Genomic DNA, 11,207 nt, shown 5'->3' on the forward strand with positions numbered 1-11,207 from the left:
AGACATTTTATTTCAGAGAAGAGAGACAGAGAAGCAGGCTTACCGGCAGGGATGGAGCAGAGACTGGGCGGAGATTAAGGAGTCAGCCAGAGACATAAAAAGAGGCATTCACGGGTAGTGGGAAACTTTGCCATTACACAAAATTGGCATTGAAAACGTGAAAATATATGTAAATTTAAATATTATTATACTAGATTTTTTTTTTGCAACAAAAACAACATGCAGAAATTTAATTCTATAAGTTCATTAAATGTTTCAAACAGGATTCTGTGAATTTGAAATAATGGTTAAAAGACATAAATAAACATAAGGTCAGTATGTTAAAATGTACTGTATTATACATAGATAGATAGATTTATGTAACTGACTGCAGTAATAAGAACAGTCTTCAGGACAGTAGGAGCTGCAGAGGCTCATCTCACTGCTCTGCAGGACTCAAGAGGTTCAGGAGGTCCTTTAACCCCACTGCCATGAGACTTTTTAACAGTGACCCCTGAGTGTTCAATGCACATTTATTTCTTTTTTTTCTAAAACATAATGGTTGTAATCATATAAATTCCCCTTGTGGGACTAATAAAGGTATATCAAATATCAAATTGATGAATATGAATTAGTGGTCTGTGATAGTGTATTAATTTGTAGGAAAAAAAAAACATGTTGCCCAAGGTGTAATTGAACCCACGACCTTTGGGTTGCAGACCTGTGTCATTACCAACTGCGCCACTGGGAAAGAGAGCGAGCGCCTGGAAAACAGGGTGATGAGCAGTCAGAATTAGATTGCGGTGAGGAGGAAAACGCTGTTTTTGGAGTTACAAAACGTCGTGTAACTCAAAAACTAGGTGGACTAGAAGCATAATTTTTGTACTGGGTGAATCAGCGGACTTTCGTGTACTTTGGCTGTGATTTGCATTGCTCTTTGTACATCTGTCGCTGAGATATGACGAGAGAAGAAAAGGCAGACCTCAGATATGATTGGCTGGCTGGGAAGCCGTGCAGGCCCTGATATGTAAATTTTATATGTATCAGTCCTCACAGAGGATTGGCTGCCTGGGGACCTGGCAGAAATATATACAAATAGTATGATTAAGCATAAATACTACATTTAGTAGAAATACTATGTTTTAGCACAAATACGATAAAATGGCAGAAATACTATAATTAAGCAGAAATACTATATTTGGCAGAAACACTATATTTAGTACAAATCTTATGAAATAGCAGAAATAGTATGATTTAGCAGAAATGCTGTATTTGGCACAAATCTTATGAAATAGCAGAAATAGTATGATTTAGCAGAAATGCTGTATTTGGCACAAATCTCATAAAATAGCAGAAATAGTATGATTTAGCAGAAATACTGTATTTAGCACAAATACTGAAAAGCAGCAGAAATGCTATGATTTAGCACAACAGTAATAACTTATAGAAAAATTGGAAAAGCAAAATGGACAGCTGGAAAAATCCTGAACATGCTAAGGGTCCCTCAAATCTAATTGTTAATTGAAAAAAAAAAATCAGCAAAAAAAGTATAACAGTCACACAATCACAAATATGGGCACATATGGAAACACACATGCACAGAGAGACACACACAGGACCAAATTCAGTCAACCAGTTTAAATATATTGAATTTAAATGATATAATAAGATGCTCCCATCAAAAGGCTCTCTCTCGCTCTCTCTCTCTCTCTCACACACACACACACAGCCTAAAGGGAACAGTATTTGTGCCATGGAGTGTTAACAAGAATCTGAGGTCCATATTACAAAAGCTGCTAAAATCATAAAAGTTTGCAGAATTGTAATAAATGATGAACATGAATTAGTGGTCTGTGATAGTGTATTAATTTGTAGGAAAAAAAAACATGTTGCCCAAGGTGTAATTGAACCCACAACCTTTGGGTTGCAGACCTGTGTCATTACCAACTGCGCCACTGGGAAAGAGAGCGAAGGCCTGGAAAACAGGGTGATGAGCAGTCAGAATCAGATTGCGGTGAGAGGCGAAAAACCCGTTTTTGCAGTTACAAAACGTCATGTAACTCAAAAACTAGGTGGACTAGAAGCATAATTCTTGTACTGGGTGAATCAGCGGACTTTGGTGTACTTTGACTGTGATTTGCATTGCTCTTTGTACATCTGTCGCTGAGATATGACGAGAGAAGAAAGGGCAGACGCCAGATATGATTGGCTGGCTGGGAAGCCGTGCAGGCCCTGATATGTATTTGTATGTATCAGTCCTCACAGAGGATTAGCTGCCTGGGGACCTGGCAGAAATATATAGAAATAGTATGATTAAGCATAAATACTACATTTTTAGAAAAACTATATTAAGCACAAATCCTATAAAAAGCAGAAATACTATATTAAGCAATATAAATATCCTCTAAAAATCCTATAAAAAGCAGTAAAACTGTACTATGATTTGGTAGAAAACCCTAATTAAATCAAAAATACTAAATTTAGCAGAAATAGCAGAAACACTATATTTAGCACAAATCTTATGAAATAGCAGAAAGAGTATGATTTTGCAGAAATGCTGTATTTAGCACAAATACTGAAAAGCAGCAGAAATGCTATGACTCAACACAATAGTAATAACTTAAATAGAAAAATTGGAAAAGCAAAATGGACAGCTGAAAGAATCCTGAACATGCTAAGGGTCCCTCAAATGTAATTGTTAAATGAAAAAAATCAGCAAAAAAAAGTATAACAGTGACACAATCACAAATATGGACACATATGGAAACACGCATGCACAGAGAGACACACACAGGATCAAATTCAGTCAACCAGTCTAAATATATTGAATTTAAATCATATAATAAGATGCTCCCATAAAAACTCTCTCTCTCTCTCTCTCTCTCTCACACACACACACACACACACACACACACACACACACACACACACACACACACACACACACACACACACAGGAGAGAGAAGTAAGTTTCTAGCTCAGTCAAGCAGCCTGGGAGCTGCTGAATTTGAATCCACCAATCAGAGAGCCTGTGCACTTTTTCCCGCCAAAACAGGTGCATGCAGCACAGAGAGACACAGGATTTCTGCAGTCTATTTCTCATAATGACGACTCCCCTCAAACAAATGACCATAATTTCCCAACTATAGGGGCTAGAACGGTCATTCTTACACCGTTTTGTTCAGAAGAGATGGGGAATCTTAAAGTGTTGACAATGTATCATTAAAATATGAATTATTAAAGATATTTGACTTCTAATGCACCATAACTGAGTAGAGCAAAGCAAAACTGCCTTGACTTGCCCTCAAACAACGCTTTCTAACTCTAAATCTATTTGGAGTATCAATATCATTTTTTCACCGTAAGAGACAGCAGGCTTTGGTGAACAATCATGGAAATTTTCAGGTCTCTGTGGAAATCCAACAAAAGTTATGACGAGAGAAAAAAGTGGTTCATTTCCAGAGTTTGAAATCTGAAGAAATCTGAGCGAAGGACTAATTTCCTACGCTCAAACAAGTGTAACTCATCTCAGAACGGTAATAGGTGAGAAAAAATTCTTGAATTGTGAGCGTCAGGAGTGTCTGAAGATATACTGGGACAAGCCTCATGTTTTAACTTCGCTTCGTTAAGGAGATATGACGATTCGAATATGCCTCTCATTACAGAAATCAAGCGGTGATTTTGAACAAACTCTCCATTGACTTTCTATGGAGAGTTTTCAGACTTTGTGTTGCTCTGAGGAGATTTGCCAAAATTCTATAAGTCTCACAACAATGATGGTGACATTTTCGGAAAGCCAGCAAAAATACCTACGTTTTGATGTATAATTTGTGGAAGTTGAGTGAAAATTGAGCAAGTAGCAAGAAGTTGTTCGGACATGAAGAGAAGACTGCGAAACCTACAGTGGCACACTGGAAGCCAAGTGCATAGCAACCATAACAACGCATGTATTTTGTGAAAATCACAATTTTCCAACTCAAAACTTTAAGAGGCATAAAAATAAAACGGTAAAAGATTTGAAAAATCTGATTTATTCCTGAATAGCCCAATAATTTGAGAACATTTTAAAGTTTGAATGGTTGTTCTACGTGAAAGTAGGAAAAAGTAGTTAAGTTTCAAAAACAAGCAAAATTTAGCAGAATTGCAGAAGTTTCCCATTCATTTCAATGGGACAAATTAAAGGAAAAAAGTGTAATATTTTAAAAAGTATAACAGTAATAAACACCAAAAGATATAGCGATCATTAGCAGAAATAGCAGAATAGTTTAAAATTTGAACGGTGAAAATCGGCTGAAAATTGTGGAAGTAGTTAAGTGCCAAAAAAAAGTGAAAAAGTGGCAACTAGAATAATAATAATAAAAGTAAAGAATAAAGAGAAACAGGAACTCAATAGTGTGGATGCTTAAAGCATCCACACAACTAGAAAAATTTGCATTTCCTGCGAAAATGCAGTGTGGATGCTGTAATGCTGAAGCTGTCAGCTGAAACTAGCTGAAAAAGCTGAAAAGTTGCAGAAATTGTAAAACCTTTGCAAAAATTGTAATAACTTTGCAGAAGCATAAGAACTTAGCAAAATGTAATTACTTAGCAGAACTGCAATAACGTAAAGAAAACATAATACTTGGCAGAAATACAATAACATAGCAGAACTTAGCAGCAGAAATTAGAATAAATATTGTAACTTAGCAGAAACAAGATAACTTTTCAGAAATACAGGATTTTAGCAACCATGGTACCAGATTACATAGATACTTTATTTAAACAAAAATACCTAAACATTGCACAAATACTGTGATTTAGGACAAATACTACAACATAGCAGAAATGCTGTAATTCAGCAAATATACTATGCTATGGCACAAATAGAAAGAATATGCTCAAATACTATGATTTTGCTCAAATAATATAATTAAGCAATAACACTAAGATTTAGCAGAAATACTGTATTTAGCACAAATACCGAAAAGTAGCAGAAATACTATAATTTAGCATAATAGTAATAACTTGCACAATTACAAATATGGACATGGTAAATGGCCTGTATTTATATAGCGCTTTTATGGTCCCTAAGGACCCCAAAGTGCTTTTACATATCCAGTCATTCACCCATTCACACACTGGTGATGGCAAACTACGTTGTAGCCACAGCCACCCTGGGGCGCACTGACAGAGGTGAGGCTGCTGGACACTGGCGCCACCGGGCCCTCTGACCACCACCAGTAGGCACACAATAAGATACACCCATAAAAAGCTCTCTCTCTCTCTCTCTCTCTCTCTCTCACACACACACACACACACACACACACACACAACACACACACAGCAGCAGCAGCAGAAGCAAGTGAACAAATAGGGGCTGTACATACAGTGTTTCCTGTATGTTTCTAGGTAGGTCAAAAAGCCTGGAGCTGCTTAATTTTAATCCACCAATCAGAAAGGCTATGTACTTTTTCCCCCAAAACAGGTGCACCTGTTTTTACACATGCAGCACAGAGACAGGATTTGTGCAGTCTATTTTTCATAGTGAGGACTCCTCTCAAACAAATGGCTATAATTTCCTAACCGTAGGGTCTAGAACAGTCATTCTTACACTGTTTTGTTCAGAAGAGATGGGGGATTGTCAAGTGTTGTGTGTTTAAAGTAAAAATATGAATTTGTAGAGATACATGACATGGATGAGTGGTTGACTTACAACCCATGAAAGCCCCAATATGGAAATTTGAATGTCTCAGCCGTCAGATGTGATGGGCTGGTTGGGAAGTCATGCATGACTTGATATGTCAATTTGAAAATTACAGTACTCACAGAGGATTGGCTCCCTGAGGAGCTGGCAGGAATACATAGAAATACTATGATTACCCAGAAATACTGCGTTTAGTAGAAATATTATGTTTTAGCACAAATACTATAAAATGGCTGAAATAGTATGATTTAGCACAAATGCTGTATTTAGCACAAATACTGAAAAGCAGCAGAAATGCTATGACTTAGCACAATAGTAATAACTGAAATAGAAAAATTGGAAAAGCAAAATGAACAGCTGAAAAATGCTGAACATTCTAAGGCTCCCTCAAATGTAATTGTTGAATGAAAAAAAAATCAGCAAAAAAAAAAGTATAACAGTCACACAATCAAAAATATGGACACATATGGAAACACACATGCACAGAGAGACACAGGATCAAATTCAGTCAACCAGTCTAAATATATTGAATTTAAATCATACAATAAGATGCTCCCATAAAAACGCTCTCTCGCCTCTCTCTCTCTCTCTCTGTCACACACACACACACACACACACACACACACACACACACCACACACACAGCAGCAGCAGCAGCCAAATAGCCTGGGAGCTGCTGAATTTGAATCCACCAATCAGAGAGGCTGTATACTTTTTCCCGCCAAAACAGGTGCAGCTGTTTTTACACACATGCAGCACAGAGACAGGATTTGTGCTGTCTATTTTTCATAGTGAGGATTCCCCTCAAACAAATGGCTATAATTTCCTAACCGTAGGGACTAGAACAGTCATTCTTACACCGTTTTGTTCAGAAGAGATGGGGGATCTTAAAGTATTGACAATTTATCATTACAATATGAAGTATTGAAGATATTTGACTTCTAATGTACCATAACTGAGTAGAGGCAAAGCGAAAACTGCCTTGACATGCCCTCAAACAATGCTTTCTAACTCTAAATCTATTTGGAGTATCAATATCATTCTTTCACCGTAAGAGACAGCAGGCTTTGGTGAACAATCATGGAAATTTTCAGGTCTGTGTGGAAATCCATCAAAAGATATGACGAGAGAGAAAAGTGCCTCATTTCCAGAGTTTGAAATCTGAAGAAATCTGAGCGAGGGATGAATTTCCTACCCTCAAACAAACCCAATTCATGGCCAAATGGTAATAGGTGAGAAAGAAATTCTTGAATTGTGAGCGTCAGGAGTGTCTGAAGATATACTGGGACAAGCCTCATGTCTTAACTTTGCTGCGTTGAGATATGACGATTTGAAAATGCCTCTCATTAGAGAAATCCAGTGGTGATTTTGAACAAGCTCTCCATTGACTTTCTATGCAGTTTTCAGACTTTGTGTTGGTGTGAGGAGATTTGCCAAAATTCTATTATATAGAAATACTGTAATCAGCACATATACTGTAACATTTTAGAAATTCCTCCACTTAGTAGTAATACTATAACATAACACAAATGTTATGATGAGTTGAGCGGCTGGTACTCTGGTGCAGTCAGCACAATCTGGAGCTGAACACTCTTAAAACTGTAGAGATGACAGTGGACTTCAGGAGACATCCCTCAACTCTGCCACCCCTCATCATATCAGACAGCCCTGTGTCGACTGTGGAGATCTTCAAGTTGCTGGGTACCACCATCTCCCAGGACCTGAAGTGGGAGACCAATATCAACTCCATCCTCAAAAAGACCCAGCAGAGGATGTACTTCCTGAGACAACTGGGGAAGTACAGTCTTCCACAGGAGCTGCTGATCCAGTTCTACACTGCAGTCATTGAGTCTGTCCTGTGCTCCTCCATCACAGTCTGGTATGGTGCAGCCACTAACCAGGACAGGTGCAGACTGCAGCGGACTGTACAGGCAGCAGAAAGGATCATCGGCGCCCCCTGCCCTCCATCCAGGATCTGTACCTCTCAAGAACCAGGAAACGGGCAGGAAAATCATCACAGACCCCTCACACCCTGGACACAGACTTTTTGATCTGCTGCCCTCTGGCAGACGGTACAGAAGCCTGCAGACCAGGACCACCCGACACAGGAACAGTTTCTTTCCCTCGCCATCTCCCTTCTAAACAGTTGAACTGTCACACTGCTCCCACTGCCAGACTGCAACTGCACCTTATGTACATTCTGTAGTATTCATTCCACCTCATTTCATTTCTGTATTTTATGTATATACGTTTAGATTAGTTATTTATAGTTGGTTTACACAGCTTTGTGTATGTATGTGTATGCATGTGTAATGTATATATAGATGTGTGTGTGTGTGTGTGTGTGTGTGTGTGTGTGTGTGTGTGTGTGATTTACATTGCTGTGCTCGAGAGCCACCATCTACCGGAACGAAATTCCTTGTATTTGTCTGCACATATACTCGGCCAATAAACACGATTCTGATGATTTGGCACAAAACCATGATTTGGCAAAAATACTATGATTTAGCAGAAATACTATGATTGAGCAGAAGTACTAAGATGTAGTAAAAGTACTTTGATTTAAGAGAAACCAATTATGGAGGAGTAATACTTTAAAATGGGAGAAATATTGATACACACACACATTCACAGAGCCTAAAGGGAAGAGTATTTGTGCCATGGAGTGTTAAGAAGAATGTGAGGTCCATATTAGAAAAGCTGGTAAAAGTTTTGAGAATTGTAATAAATGATGAATATGAATTAGTGGTCTGTGATAGTGTATTAATTTGTAGGGCAAAAACATGTTGTCCAAGGTGGAGTTGAACCCACGACTTTTGGGTTGCAGACCTGTGTCATTACCAGCTGCGCCACTGGGAAAGACAGTGAGCACTTGGGAAACAGGGTGATGAGCAGTCAGAATTAGATCGCGGTGTGAGGCAAAGAGCGCCATTTTTTGGAGTTACAAAACGTCGTGTAACTCCAAAACTAGGTGGACTAGGAGCATAATTCTTGTACTGGGTGAATCAGCGGACTTTGGTGTACTTTGACTGCGATTTTCATTACTCTTTGTACATCCGTCGCTGAGATATGACGAGAGAAGAAACTGCAGACCTCAGATATGATTGGCTGGCTGGGAAGCTGGCAGAAATATATAGTAATAGTGTGATTAAGCATAAATACTACATTTAGCAGAAATACTGTATTAAGCACAAATCCTATAAAAAGCAGAAATACTATATTAAGCAATATAAAATCCTATAAAATGGTATAAAAAGCAAAAATACTGTAATATGATTTGGTAGAAAAACTATAATTAATCAGAAATACTATACTGGGTAGAAATACTATATTTAGCACAAATCTTATAAAATAGCAGAAATAGTATGATTCAGCACAATAGTAATAACTTAAACAGAAAAACTGGAAAAGCAAAATGGACAGCTGAAAAATGCTGAACATGCTAAGGGTCCTTCAAATGTACTTGTTAAATGAAAAAAAAACTGAGCAAAAAAAGTGTAACAGTCACACAATCAGAAATATGGAAACATATGGAAACACACATGCACAGAGAGACACACACAGGATCAAATTCAGTCAACCAGTCTAAATATATTGAATTTAAATCATACAATAAGATGCTCCCATAAAAACTCTGTCTCGCCCTCTCTCTCTCTCTCTCTCTCACACACACACACACACACACACACACACACACACACACACACACACAGGAGAGAGAAGTAAGTTTCTAGCTCAGTCAAGCAGCCTGGGAGCTGCTGAATTTGAATCCACCAATCAGAGAGCCTGTGCACTTTTTCCCGCCAAAACAGGTGCATGCAGCACAGAGAGACACAGGATTTTTGCAGTCTATTTCTCATAATGACGACTCCCCTCAAACAAATGACCATAATTTCCTAACTATAGGGGCTAGAACGGTCATTCTTACACCGTTTTGTTCAGAAGAGATGGGGAATCTTAAAGTGTTGACAATGTATCATTAAAATATGAATTATTAAAGATATTTGACTTCTAATGCACCATAACTGAGTAGAGCAAAGCAAAACTGCCTTGACTTGCCCTCAAACAACGCTTTCTAACTCTAAATCTATTTGGAGTATCAATATCATTTTTTCACCGTAAAGAACAGCAGGCTTTGGTGAACAATCATGGAAATTTTCAGGTCTCTGTGGAAATCCAACAAAAAGTTATGACGAGAGAAAAAAGTGGTTCATTTCCAGAGTTTGAAATCTGAAGAAATCTGAGCGAAGGACTAATTTCCTACGCTCAAACAAGTGTAACTCATCTCAGAACGGTAATAGGTGAGAAAAAATTCTTGAATTGTGAGCATCAGGAGTGTCTGAAGATATACTGGGACAAGCCTCATGTTTTAACTTCGCTTCGTTAAGGAGATATGACGATTCGAATATGCCTCTCATTACAGAAATCAAGCGGTGATTTTGAACAAACTCTCCATTGACTTTCTATGGAGAGTTTTCAGACTTTGTGTTGCTCTGAGGAGATTTTCCAAAATTCTATAAGTCTCACAACAATGATGGTGACATTTTCGGAAAGCCAGCAAAAATACCTACGTTTTGATGTATAATTTGTGGAAGTTGAGTGAAAATTGAGCAAGTAGCAAGAAGTTGTTCGGACATGAAGAGAAGACTGCGAAACCTACAGTGGCACACTGGAAGCCAAGTGCATAGCAACCATAACAACGCATGTATTTTGTGAAAATCACAATTTTCCAACTCAAAACTTTAAGAGGCATAAAAATAAAACGGTAAAAGATTTGAAAAATCTGATTTATTCCTGAATAGCCCAATAATTTGAGAACATTTTAAAGTTTGAATGGTTGTTCTACGTGAAAGTAGGAAAAAGTAGTTAAGTTTCAAAAACAAGCAAAATTTAGCAGAATTGCAGAAGTTTCCCATTCATTTCAATGGGACAAATTAAAGGAAAAAAGTGTAATATTTTAAAAAGTATAACAGTAATAAACACCAAAAGATATAGCGATCATTAGCAGAAATAGCAGAATAGTTTAAAATTTGAACGGTGAAAATCGGCTGAAAATTGTGGAAGTAGTTAAGTGCCAAAAAAAGTGAAAAAGTGGCATAAAGAATAAAGAGAAACAGGAACTCAATAGTGTGGATGCTTAAAGCATCCACACAATAAAGAATAAAGAGAAACAGGAAAACAATAGTGTGGATGCCTTAAAGCATCCACACAATAAGAACTAGAAAGCGAAAATTTCAGAAGAAATTTTATGTGTGCCTATGCCGCTGCTAATCTGTGTAGTTTGCCATTCTTACGGCTGCTTAGGGCAAAACTCAGAAGAGCAGCCATTCTCCACCATGAACTATGGTAAAAACAAACACCGCTCACACTTCACAGATGACAGCTTACAGTTTTGTGTAAAGATGAAGTTGCTTTGTACAGCCCCGATTTGCAGACGCTGTGCACAGAGGTTCATGAGCAGAAGTCCCCATTGTAGCACGGCAGACCTGACAATGTTTGCATGAACACGTTTTGAAGCATTACGTTATGGACCACTTTTCACAC

This window comes from Oreochromis aureus, linkage group 3 (genome assembly GCF_013358895.1).
Source record: "Oreochromis aureus strain Israel breed Guangdong linkage group 3, ZZ_aureus, whole genome shotgun sequence".
In the NCBI taxonomy this organism is placed as follows: Eukaryota; Metazoa; Chordata; class Actinopteri; order Cichliformes; family Cichlidae; genus Oreochromis; species Oreochromis aureus.